At 37.5% G+C, this 13,966-nt stretch overlaps 1 protein-coding gene and 1 pseudogene across 8 annotated transcripts in view; both read right to left on the reverse strand.

The window, feature by feature from the left end:
- The window catches only part of LOC139463861 (poly(rC)-binding protein 3-like), a 348,995-nt gene that overhangs the window by 100,842 nt on the left and 234,187 nt on the right, over window positions 1-13,966 (reverse strand). The gene's annotated exons all lie outside the window — the stretch shown is intronic.
- LOC139464197 (GATA zinc finger domain-containing protein 4-like) lies at window positions 1,883-10,578 on the reverse strand (annotated as a pseudogene).

The following is a 13,966-nucleotide window of genomic DNA, read 5'->3' on the forward strand; positions in this document are numbered from 1 at the left end:
GTGCCAGTGTACAGGATGCAGCCTGTATATCCTGTTGCCTGTGTTACCACAGAGATAACAACTTCATATCACATCCTGCCCTGTAGCAAGGCTTTGTCCTGAAAAACTTGTGTACAGGATCCCATCACCATAAATTGCTATTTCATCAAGTTTTCATTTCACAACTTTCACTTCTCTAAATCAAATGGACATTTTTTAGACAAAATCAAGCCATTTATTCTCCAAAATTGGTAAAATCAGTTAAAACATAATCTGTTTGTTGCCATCTAAACTTAAATAACCTCAGCTACTACCAAACAAAACTTTAATCCTCTACAACTATAGCCAAATAAAACTTTAAACCTCTGCAACTACATCCAAACAAAACTTTAATCCCCAACTGCTATCAAATAAAACTTTAATCCCCTACAACTGCTTCCAAATAAACTTTAACCCCCTACAACTACTTCCAAATAAAACTTTAATCCCCTACAGATTCTACCAAATAAAACTTTAATCCTCTACAACTACTTCCAAATAAAACTTTAATCCCCTACAGATTCTACCAAATAAGATTTTAATCCTCTATAACTGCTGCCAAATAAAACTTTATTCTCTACAAACCTGAGCCTCACAATAAACACACATGTAGATACTTTCTTTCAACATCATTCATTTCATTTATTTTTCCCATATTACTACTATGGTATTCCTAGAGGCACTTGTCATACTGAGCCCAACATATTCCACACAACCAGCTAAACATATGTTTTATACAGTAACCAGAACAGCGTTGCAATCAACTCCTGTGTATGACATGGTTACATAGAGAAAAATACATCTACCACTTTGTCATCCTTGTTTGTTTGTTGTTTCTGTAAATCTTGAAATCCATCAGTCAACTGCCTTCATTGTTACTTCAGCTCTTAATATGGTTGTTTGTTGTTTAATGACACACTCAACAATATCCTGGCCACATGACAGCGGCCTGTAAATAATCAAGTCTGCACCAGACAATTCAGTGATCGATGTTATGAGCAATGATACATGTCATCAGGGTACAATGATGCACAATCAACCAGGTCACCAAGCCTGACCACCCGATTCATTTGGTCGCTTCATACAACCAGCATAGATTGCTGGGGACCAATTCTAACCCGTAATCTCCATGGGGTGCTTCTAAAATGCCACTTAAACATAACATGGTCGCATTCTCTTTCAGCAACTCTGTAGGTCCCACACAGATCACTCATATTGGCCAATTATTTTTCCTCATCTTCTTCTAAGTGTCCCAGTTCTTTCATCATAGTATGACCCTACATTCCTGGTCCCTTTGAGCACTCCTTATTACTTCTCGTATTTTCCTTATTACTTCTCATATTCTCCTTATTACTTCTTGTATTCTCCTTAATACTTCTTGTATTCTCATTATTACTTCTTATATCCTCCTTATTACTTCTCATATTTTCCTTATTACTTCTCATATTTTCCTTATTACTTCTCATATTCTCCTTATTACTTCTCATATTCTCTATATTACTTCTTGTATTCTCCTTATTACTTCTTGTATTCTCATTATTACTTCTCGTATTCTCCTTATTACTTCTTATATCTTCCTTATTACTTCTTGTATTCTCCTTAATACTTCTCGTATTCTCCTTTTACTTCTCGTATTCTCCTTATTACTTCTTGTATCCTCCTTATTACTTTTCATATTCACCTTATTACTTCTCATATTCTCCTTATTACTTCTTGTATTCTCCTTATTACTTCTTGTATTCTCCTTATTACTTCTCGTATTCTTCTTACTTCTTATATTCTCCTTATTACTTCTCATATTCTCCTTATTACTTCTCATATTCGCCTTATTACTTCTTGTATTCTCCTTATTACTTCTCGTATTCTTCTTACTTCTTATATTCTCCTTATTACTTCTCATATTCTCCTTATTACTTCTCATATTCGCCTTATTACTTCTTGTATCTCCTTATTACTTCTCATATTCTCCTTATTACTTCTTGTATCTCCTTATTACTTCTTGTATTCTCCTTATTACTTCTCGTATTTTCCTTATTACTTCTTGTATTCTACTTTTTACTTCTAGTATTTTCCTTATTACCTCTCATATTCTCCTTATTACTACTCATATTCCCCTTATTACTTCTTGTATCTCCTTATTACTTCTTGTATTCTCCTTATTACTTCTTATATTCTCCTTATTACTTCTCATATTCTCCTTAATACTTCTTGTATTCTCCTTATTACTTCTCGTATTTTCCTTATTACTTCTTGTATTCTACTTATTACTTCTCGTATTTTCCTTATTACTTCTCATATTCTCCTTATTACTTATATTCTCCTTATTACTTCTTGTATTCTCCTTATTACTTCTTATATTCTCCTTATTACTTCTCATATTCTCTTTATTACTTCTTATATTCTCCTTATTACTTCTCATATTCTCCTTATTACTTCTCATATTCTCCTTCTTACTTCTTATATTCTTATTACTTCTCATATTCTCGTATTCTCCTTATTACTTCTCATATTCTCCTTATTACTTCTCGTATTCTCCTTATTTCTTCTCATATTCTCCTTCTTCAGTGCTTCCATAATGTCCATACTGAACAATGTTTGAGATCATGAATATTTTTAAGGATATCTATTTATAGTGAAGACTAATCACACAATTTCAAAAAAATATCTCCCAAAATATTCATGATCCCAAAATATTTTGTTCAGCAAATATTTGATATATATGACCTTTCTGTAAGTCCTATGGTGGTCCCAAGGTTGATCTGATTGTCACACACAAATATTTAACCAAAAACATTTCTTTGCAACTTGTGAACTCTACTGGTAAATCGTTACATGTGTAACTAGAGGTGTGGGACTTAATGGAGTGAATGTCTGTGTACACCCCTTGACCTTTGGTATAATCTTGTACATGTCCATTCAACTCGTAAAATCAATACAACCCCAAGTGACACAGGTAACTCATAATCTCCATTAAAGATCAATTTTCCCGATGGTCAGGTGTAACTGCAGCCACCAGTTATTGTAAAGCAATTTACGATCACACAAATTCTACCTCAAATTCACTGCACTATTTGATTACTGAAAAATGAGATTCACTTGAGGCAGTCAATATACCCTCATTGTGAAACCTCCATAGCCCTTGCACCATGACTGTGTAATATGTATTTTATAAAAACAAAACCAGCCAGTTCTATTCCACAGCATTAGGGAAAAAGAAAGATTTTTGAGGAGAGAAATATATTGTGTATAAAATATTTCATTGACAATATGTTAGTTTGTTTTCTAACGCAACACTCAGCAATATTCCAGCTATATGACAGCAGTCTGTGAATAATAAAGTCTGGACCAGACAATCCAGTGATTGACATCATGAGCATCAATACACACAATTGGGATATGATGACATGCATCAACCTTGACAGTGAGCCTGACCACCTGATCCCATTAGTTGCCTCTTACGACAAGCATGGGTTGCTAGAGACCTATTGTAACCTGTATCTTCAAGGGTCCTACATCTGAAAACACTATGGCCACTATATACATGATCAATGAATGTCAGACACTGCACCTTGCATATCAATTTTTACAACTCTGATTAAAAAGTGTCCACAGTTTTTTATTTCATCTAATACTTCTAAGTGAGCTTCAAATAATGCTGCATTATTGTGCTTAAATTCTTCTACATATTCCCTCAACTACAGAGGCCCTCTACTTGACTACTGAAACTTCACAAGCTGGTTTCGTAAAGCTCATTGCCCCAAATCAGTTCACCCCACTGTGACCTCACCCATTCCAAGGACACCTAGTGTCATCCTCATATTCCTATAATAATTCCTGAAAACAGTTCTTTTAATTTGTTGCTTCCATATGTTAATATCCTCAGGAACCAATAATTTAATCACCAGAAACACCACAACTTGTGCAACAAAACACACATTCTCTTCTCCAGGCACTGTTATCATTCATTTTCTTCCGTCAAAAACTCTTTGATCAAGTCTGATCCCATGCATTAACCATCGCCATGACAACATCCACAATATGTGCGTGAGTATCTTTTTGGCACATAAAATGCACTTGATGGCTCCATTTTTATAAATAACATTATTTTCATACAGGTAAGTTTACACACTAACAGCAATAATGAGACTACGAGATAGCCAAAGTGAACACCGCAGCACTCTCCAACCACAAACGTACCCCGAAATGTCTCTCATGTTGCCCTATCTGGCCAGGACAATGTTGCCCCGTCTACCAAAGGCTGGCATAATGCGCCATCATTAACCATTAGAGTGCACCTATGCACATCCTCGCAGAACTCTTTGAAGACGTTTTCTCTAACAAATCTTCACTGATTAGGAGAAATGTTTACAAAGTTTGATGACTTTCCCAGGCACAGGGATCAGAAGCATGGCTGTGTGCACCTAGCTATGCTAGTTTCCAGCTTATTCTCTCCTACCAGACATACTTGAAGGCAAGTGGAGGACGCTTGACTCTACACTATAAGACAGACACTCGTAACGACGTTTACATAGCTGTGCATTGTGTTCCCCTTGGTTTAACACCAAGCAGATAAGTCAAATACTTGTAAAATCTTAACCCATGATATCACATGATAGGAATTACAGTTTTTCTGTGATAGTTATGGGAAAATGACTCTCAGTTCAAGACAAGGCCAGAAATTAATGACTAAAAATCACACAGATACACATCATGTAATCTAGACTAACATTTAGTCTCTGAAATCTTATATTATATATAGATTATATATCACAATATCCTTCTTGACTCTAAAAATACAAAAAAAATTCCCTATGCTGATGTGAAATAGAGCTCGCTTGAGCTGGCTAGACTTGCTTTTGTATGCCTTTCTAGATTATTTTTTTTCATAAAATAAATATATTCCACGGTCATCGTGCAGGACTTCATGTAATCCTGCCACGCTGAATAATTCTCCAGGTAAAGGAAGTCCACACTACACGGTGTCAGGTTAACGATGGTCGGGAGATACTATCTTCCAAATAAACATTACTGACACGTTAATTACTTATGTAGAGGTTAAGTATCAACTGTAGATGCCGTTTCAGTATTGGGTGACGAAGTTTAGGGCATATTGACAAGAGAAACAATTAAAGCTAAATCAATGTCATCTCTTTAACAAGATTCAGGAAATGGAATAAATGGATTAGATTTCAAAGAAAAAACACATCCTCACTTGACGATATCCATAGTTCAATACAAAGTTTTGTACACCCTTTAAAACCACAAGAAATCTAAGCTAAAAGCAGAGTGGATCTACAGTGTAGTTCCGACTATATCATGAGCATGTTTTTATGAATCACCATAATATAGTCATGATACCAGGTGTTCGCGAAAAGGTGAGCGTATCCGACATTTTTGACATTATCGAACACTGTTCAGATTTGTTCAAGGGACAAACCTTACCTCAGATGACAAATACATTATCTGGAATGGACTGTCAGCACGCAAACCTGATGATGGCGACAGTATTGAGATAAGCTGTTATGATAAACATTTTCTTTACCCATGGGTAATTGTCACTGATGCAGAATATAACAACCTTTTAAATATTCATTTTAGAAAAATCCAGCACAATCTGAAAGTTTGATACTACTCAAAAGAAGTTAAAGAACACCTGATTCTTTCACATTACTATAGTTAATCTGTCAAGGGATGACAGATTAACTATAGTAATATGAAAATTTCGGGTGTTTTTTAACTTCTTTCGAGTAGAATATTATGTGAAAAGAAATTCATTTTCTGATCCCTTTATGATTGTCAATAAATAGTTGAAATGTCACTTTAAATATATCAGTGTTCCATATTTGATTACAACATCCCTTTTTCATTTTATTTTTTATGAATTCACATTGAAAATAATACATTTTCAAGACATTCTTTTACATCAAAACTGACAAATTACACAAAGAATGTTTGATCTTATGTAAATTTAAGACTGTATGTGACAACACAACAGGAACTATCATCAATGACACATGGGTTCTGCTGAACCCTCCACTTATCTCCTACTCATGACAAAGTCCAGCACAGCAAAGAAAGACCTTTGAATATTAATCAAGACAGGTGAAGTTTTAGAGTGCTAACTCACTGATACATTAACTCCCCTATATGTAATTATACTAGTTCAGAACAGCAATAACTGTATATATTACATGAAGTTATATTATTTGGTACAGATTGGCAGTCCTCTGTGGCCCTAACTTCTCTATCATGTCTGCTTGCAATGTCACTTTCCCGCGGCTGTTGGTTTACACTAAGCATTGCCAGTACAAATAAGAAAGAAGTTACTTTAGAAAAATTTCTTCCATATGTTGAATAAGAACAGGCGATAAAACATAAACATGCAATAATTTGTGAAATGTATTGGCCGAGTACCCAGAATGGTGAAGAAAATTCTGCACATGGATGCACAGATCCCCTTTGCATTAATTACAGAAACACATACAACACACTTTTTACAACTGATAACATGCATACCCACAAGCCACGGGCCACACTCTCTCACCACAAAACCAATCTCCTTCAACGATATCCCATACATATCTCCAACCTCTAAGACTCATGCATACCCACAAGCCACGGACCACACTCTCTCACCACAAAACCAATCTCCTTCCACAATGTCCCATACATATCTCCAGCCTCTAAGACTCATGCATACCCACAAGCCACGGACCACACTCTCTCACCACAAAACCAATCTCCTTCAACGATGTCCCATACATATCTCCAGCCTCTAAGACTCATGCATACCCACAAGTCACGGACCACACTCTCTCACCACAAAACCAATCTCCTTCCACAATGTCCCATACATATCTCCAGCCTCTAAGACTCATGCATACCCACAAGTCACGGACCACACTTTCTCACCACAAAACCAATCTCCTTCCACAATGTCCCATACATATCTCCAGCCTCTAAGACTCATGCATACCCACAAGCCACGGACCACACTCTCTCACCACAAAACCAATCTCCTTCAACAATGTCCCATACATATCTCCAACCTCTAAGACTCATGCATACCCACAAGCCACGGACCACACTCTGTCACCACAAAACCAATCTCCTTCCACAATGTCCCATACATATCTCCAGCCTCTAAGACTCATGCATACCCACAAGCCACGGACCACACTCTCTCACCACAAAACCAATCTCCTTCCACAATGTCCCATACATATCTCCAGCCTCTAAGACTCATGCATACCCACAAGCCACGGACCACACTCTCTCACCACAAAACCAATCTCCTGCAACAATGTCCCATACATATCTACAACCTCTGAGACTCATGCATACCCACAAGCCACGGACCACACTCTCTCATCACAAAACCAATCTCCTTCAACGATGTCCCATACATATCTCCAACCTCTAAGACTCATGCATACCCACAAGCCACGGACCACACTCTCTCACCACAAAACCAATCTCCTTCCACAATGTCCCATACATATCTCCAGCCTCTAAGACTCATGCATACCCACAAGCCACGGACCACACTCTCTCACCACAAAACTAATCTCCTTCAACGATGTCCCATACATATCTCCAATCTCTAAGACTCATGCATACCTACAACCCCTGGTCCATATTATCTGATGACCTCCTTCAACCAACTATGTAACATTCATGTGTGCAAACCATGGCCCATATTCTCTCATCATAACTCCATTCTCCACCTCGACTGACTTTGCCCCTGTATAAAACAATAAATTCAACTTGTTAATGCAAAAAAAACCTGTTTGGAATATTTGCAGAAACAGATTCCATTAGTTGAAAAAAGCAAAATAGTGAGGAAAATTTCTGTTGAACCCTGTTGACCTTGAAATGGGATCTGTCAAATCCCCAGTTTAGCTGTTACAAAAACATACCAATTTTATCACTATTGTAACCCAGATGTGTTGAATTCTGATAAGTCGTACAAAACAAGGTGTTTATTAAAAGACAAGATACAGCTTTAAACATCAAAGGCTGGGCAAATGAAGGCTGCCATGTCTAACAAAGGTAACACGTTCTCAATTAAAATTAAGCTGGCAACTGATAAATAGAAACACCTTCCATGAGGGAAGCAGTGATGACCATGCAAACATCTGAGACAGTCAATGCCCACGCTAACAACCAGCAGTCATGTGAGCGTCTTTCATGTGCATTATGTATCATTACCTAACTGCAGTGTGATTACAAATTGAGAAATGTGGGAGACGAATCAGTATTATATAGATCTGTTGTTCTGTTGTATTAAATAGCATCATAAATTGGTCTCTAAAAAACTAAAATCATATCTATGAAAAAAATAATCCGTCACTACAAAAACAGAAATCTTATTACTGTACTCGATGCAATAAGCGCCCAGGGTGCTCTAAAAAAATCCAATAGGAGGCACTTATTAAAAACAAATTTTGGTGAAGAAAACCCTGAGTTGAAAGACCGTAAATTTCGTGGTTTATGCTGACAGCCTCAAATGATACCAAAGAAAAGACTGTGTGTATTATACAGGACAGATATATTTTCCAGAATTTAATTGTCCATAATTAAGGGTGCATATATGGGCGCTTATTATGTTGAATACAGTAATACTAAAATCCCAATACTTTTGCACCCTACTCAAACACGAGTCCCAAAGAGGGGCAGGTCAGCCGAAATGTGCAAATGCAGAAGGTGACCTCTGGAACACTTAGCAAGAAGGAGGTGTTCATCAGTAGGGGTAGAAACATGGCTAAATGACTTAACCGGTGGGGTAACTGGTGATGAGATGCTTCTGTTCCCAAAAAAGGGGAAATTATCTGTGAAGACAATAGAGATCAAGTATGAAGCTGGTAAGGCAGTTGATCCATATGGGAAGTCGAAAATCAAAGTTGCCCAGGAATTTGGTATCTCGCATTACACACTTTCAACTTGACCTAACATGCACACGTGGTATGTTGCTTTCTGATGGCTAGGTCAGATGTTGATATGGTTGAGTTGGATTTGTCAAACCCTGGAGAAGTCAAACTATTTCTGGTCCCCAGGAGTTCAAGATAATGGGCTTCGACTGTATATGAATGGATCAAATCAGCGATGACACCAGGTGTTCGTGATAAGTGTAAAAATGTCTTGCTCTACCCGTTGAACCCGTCACAAAAACAATCGTCATAAAAAGTGAGAGTTATTTGTTGTGTAATGCTGTATTCGGCATTGCTCCAGCTATATCACAGGAACCTTTAAACAATGAAGTCTGGACTACAAAATCCTGTGAACACAGTACGACAATTAGTCATTCAGAAGAGCATCCAGTAATACAATAGAACCTCAGATATTATCTATCTCTATGATCTAATGAGTGCATGAGGGTGGTATTACAGCGCTTTAAGCAATTTTCTGGCAATATGGTGGCAGGGAGACATCAGAAATCAAACAATAGTCATCCGTTAATAATTCAAAGAAAACTATCTCTATTACATCACTGCCATAATTTGGCTATCATCGCCCTAAAACATCTTCAGATTTCAACAGCAGTTTGCTCAACTGTCACCAATCTGTTGTCAAGAGAATAGTATCTTGCCTCCCTTCTTCTGAGCTTGCGCAAGGTGTGAAAAAACCTCACTCCTTTCCAAGATCTAAATTCGATATTTGGATTATTGGGAAAGTGGGTGACATTACTATGAATGTAATAGAGGTAGTATTCTTTGAATTATCAACAATGATAACTATCAAAACAATGTGGGAAACGAATCCAGACCTTCAGCATGATGAGATAATGCCTCAACAACTGGACTACTCTACCAGTTTGCTAGTCTGTCTTCACATGGATTACTGTATTGCATAATATTTTGTCTTCTTGAGAAAAAAGATTTGTGTTTCAGTGAACGTCTGCAGTAAAGCAGAGATACCAAGACCATGTGATATCAGGCTGGTGAGTGACAAGGCTGAACATGTGTCAGCCTGAGGCAGGGCAGGTTGGAGATGTGTGCCACTCAGGTAAAATGAACGGACATGGGTATGGTGCTGACAGACCAAGCATCGTAATATATCTCAGATTCAACCCTGGCTGATGGATCCACTGGTGGCTAATGGAGCTAACTCTGCACTATAACTTGATGTATCTTAGACCACTTGGTGAGTTGAGGTGAAAAGGAGATTAACGTTCTGTCATTGTCAATGTGAAGCTCCAAAATCTACATCCGTCTCATTGTGTCGATGTGAAGCTCCCACATCTACCTCCATCTCATTGTGTCGATGTGAAGCTCCCACATCTACCTATGTCTCATTGTGTCGATGTGAAGCTCCAACATCTACCTATGTCTCATTGTGTCGATGTGAAGCTCCCACATCTACCTCCATCTCATTGTGTCGATGTGAAGCGCCAACATCTACCTATGTCTCGTGTCGATAAGAAGCTCCCACATCTACCTATGTCTCATTGTGTCGATGTGAAGCTCCCACATCTACCTCCATCTCATTGTGTCGATGTGAAGCTCCAACATCTACATCCGTCTCATTGTGTCGATGTGAAGCTCCCACATCTACCTCCATCTCATTGTGTCGATGTGAAGCTCCCACATCTACCTATGTCTCGTGTCGATGTGACGCTCCCACATCTACCTATGTCTCATTGTGTTGATGTGAAGCTCCCACATCTACCTATGTCTCATTGTGTCGATGTGAAGCTCCCACATCTACCTCCATCTCATTGTGTCGATGTGAAGCTCCTACATCTACCTCCATCTCATTGTGTCGATGAGAAGCTCTCACATCTACATCTGTCTCATTGTGTCGATGTGAAGCTCCCACATCTACCTACGTCTCGTGTCGATGTGAAGCTTCCAAATCTACCTATGTCTCATTGTGTCGATGTGAAGCTTCCACATCTACCTACATCTCATTGTGTCGAGCACACTATCCTATAATAAGAAATAAATGAAACACGGTTGTTGTTTATCATACAATAAAACACTGCAGGGAGAATACACCATTAGGCCCGCAGCCCTAGATGAGAAATGAACTTTATGTATGGAGGATGATAAAATGTACTAGCTGTAAAAATATTAACCCATATTTAAATTTTGATGACTCCCTCAAATGAATCTGACCTCGGCAATGTCGGACAAGTCCATGGTGGGTATTTCCCGCATATCCTCACAATCCCAACGTTAATAACAAGTACCTTTTTTCCTAATAGCGATTGTCATATCACTCCCACTTTTGGATGTGATCGTTCGGCCATGGAGTTTATATGCATTGCCAGTTACATATATGCGGAACAACTCACCTCTCAAAAATAACGTCGTCCAATATACGTCATCAAGTTGCGAGCGCGTATTCGAATCTCTAAAACCACGTCATGACAGAATAATGTTTTGTCGTGAAACAAATCACACTACGTTCTTCATTATTCTTTGCTATTTATCGCGCAGCTATCTTATATGAGGTAATAAAGTGTTTATGTTTGATGCTGGCATGCTATCCCAGGTTTCCAAGTGAAGCTCTTGTTCCTTATCATGGTGTCAAATATTGTGAAGTCGTCACGGTCCAAAAACATAACGTGTTTTGTTTCATCTTGATCTAATACTTTTTGCAGCTAAACAGTGTCTTTTTATTTGTTGATAGTAAAAAGGGTTATGAACAGAGGAAATTGCCAACAATGTTTTCTCTACAAACATTTCTTGTGACTTGTGTGAGCTATCAGTTTCCTTGGCTAAGAAAATGACATATCTTCATTGAGTTACTGAAATTGTTGGCTTTGCAACAACAGCTGAAAATAAATAACCTAAACACTTTATGATCCTCATCTGTATAAATTACACCCTTTTTCTGCAAAAATTTCATAGCAAGCTACATAAAATAGATACACAATTCATTCATTTATCGATAGATTTCATAGATATTGTTCACATGATTTCATCATCAAAACAGCCACATCTGATGTATACTATTCAAAAGAAGTTAAAGAACATCCTATTCTTTCATATTACGACACTTTTGCTGCAACCCTGGCACAGTAAGGGGCGTGCTCGGGTACCCTGTTCTCTGGTATTATTACCCAAGTCAAGTTACAATCATCATCTGATTAGATAATTTGCTTGTTTGCTTGTTTGTTTCACGCCACACTCAACAATATTCCAGCTATATGACGGCGGTCTGTCAATAATAAAGTCGGGACCAGACAATCCATGACATCATGAGCATCAATCCACGCAATTGGGAATTGATGACATGCATCAACCAAGACAGTGAGTCTGACCATTCGATCCTGTTAGTGGCCTCTTATGACAAGCACAGCTTGGGTTGCTGAAGACCTACCCCGGATCTGGTCCATCTATCCATCCATTCAACTACTCACATCTACCAATCCATCCATCCATGTCGACTGCCACATATTAGACAGTCTAACAAGAAATCAGATGATATTTAAATAATTTCAATAAACAATTGACTTCCTCTGTACATATTAACTTTGACTCCAGATATTCAGGTTAAATTTCTTATAAACCATTGACAGAATCACAGTCATAATGTGTCATCAGATTGGCCCAAATGTTGCAACCAATATGTCACTGAACACAGCTCTTCATACACCCATACCCTTAACCTTTGTGGTTACTATAGTAACACATTTTCTTACATTCCCAGAAAAACAGGAAAATGAAAAGAGTATGGCAAGGATAATATTTCTAAGCATTCAACATTTCTTTAGTCTAGCCCCTGCTTTGCATGCATAAGAAAGATTTGGCTAAGAATGTTTGTCCCAATTGATTGTTAGTGTTCAGCACAACAGGTCTCGGTGACAGCTGGGGTTATGTGAATGCAACACAGGACTACAATACTGGATACTAGGTGACACCCGGTCAGTATTGATTCAGTATTGATAAAACTGGTCGATATAGAAAATTTCATTACATTTTATGAAAGTGGCGTGAGACATCTGTTGTGAGGTTCGAGAAAGCCTCAAGTAGTTACAATATAGTGCGACAGATCATGCTTTGCCTGAGAGGGCACTTGTTGAAGATTAATGCAGAATAGAAATGTAATGGGAGTAAAATTAAAACCAAGACAACAGGTGTTACTGCAATCAGCTGGAAACCTCCAACACAAGAACAACAAAATGTCAAGCTATTCTTCCCATTTTGAAAAAAGAAACTACACTTCCTTTAAAAGAGGGTTAAAAGGGGTTTACTCATAGCAAGTTCTGGAGAAAATATACTTAAAATACAACATGATATTATTCAGAAAATACTTTAACAGCAATAGACTGTTTTACAGTAATTATTGAAACTAAAGTATCAAAAGATTTAAAAAAAATAGACATGAGTCACATTGATTTGTTTTTATGCAGAAAATCTTGTGTTTCTAGAGTGAAAATATACGGAAAAACTTTGAAAACAGATATTCAAACTGTTTTGTAATATTTGGCAAAATGACCACAAAAATCAAATGAAGTTTTTCTTTGTATTCAGCATGAAATAATCAAATACAACAAAGTCGCCATACAGGTTTCACTCTCATTTGATGTGCTTGGAGATGGAATAGAGCACCAAAACACATCTTTACTGATTTCGAGTTAAAGTTGATTATGCATTTTCAATGTGTTTCAGTACATAATTAGGGCAGTAAACCCAGAAGATGCTCTGTAAAAACAATAGCTCCTACATCATGTATATTCTGGTGTTGCCCTGTTAAACCCATCGAGCTCTCAAAATAAATATGAAGCTCTTGAGTGCCTAAGTACATTGAGTTTAATGCCGTCTTGAACAGTACTTATGTTATGTCCATGCTTATGTCAGGTTGCCCAAAGTGACGCATGTTGAAATGTTGAAATGGTGAAATTGAAATCACCTCATGATTTCAACACAGTATTAGACATTAAAATAAGAAATTAATTGTATTTATCTTTAAAAACTGAGTGCACAGGATTTAGCAGTCG

The sequence above is a fragment of the Haliotis cracherodii genome, unplaced genomic scaffold (genome assembly GCF_022045235.1).
Source record: "Haliotis cracherodii isolate W230 unplaced genomic scaffold, xgHalCrac1.p SCAF_16, whole genome shotgun sequence".
Lineage (NCBI taxonomy): Eukaryota > Metazoa > Mollusca > Gastropoda > Lepetellida > Haliotidae > Haliotis > Haliotis cracherodii.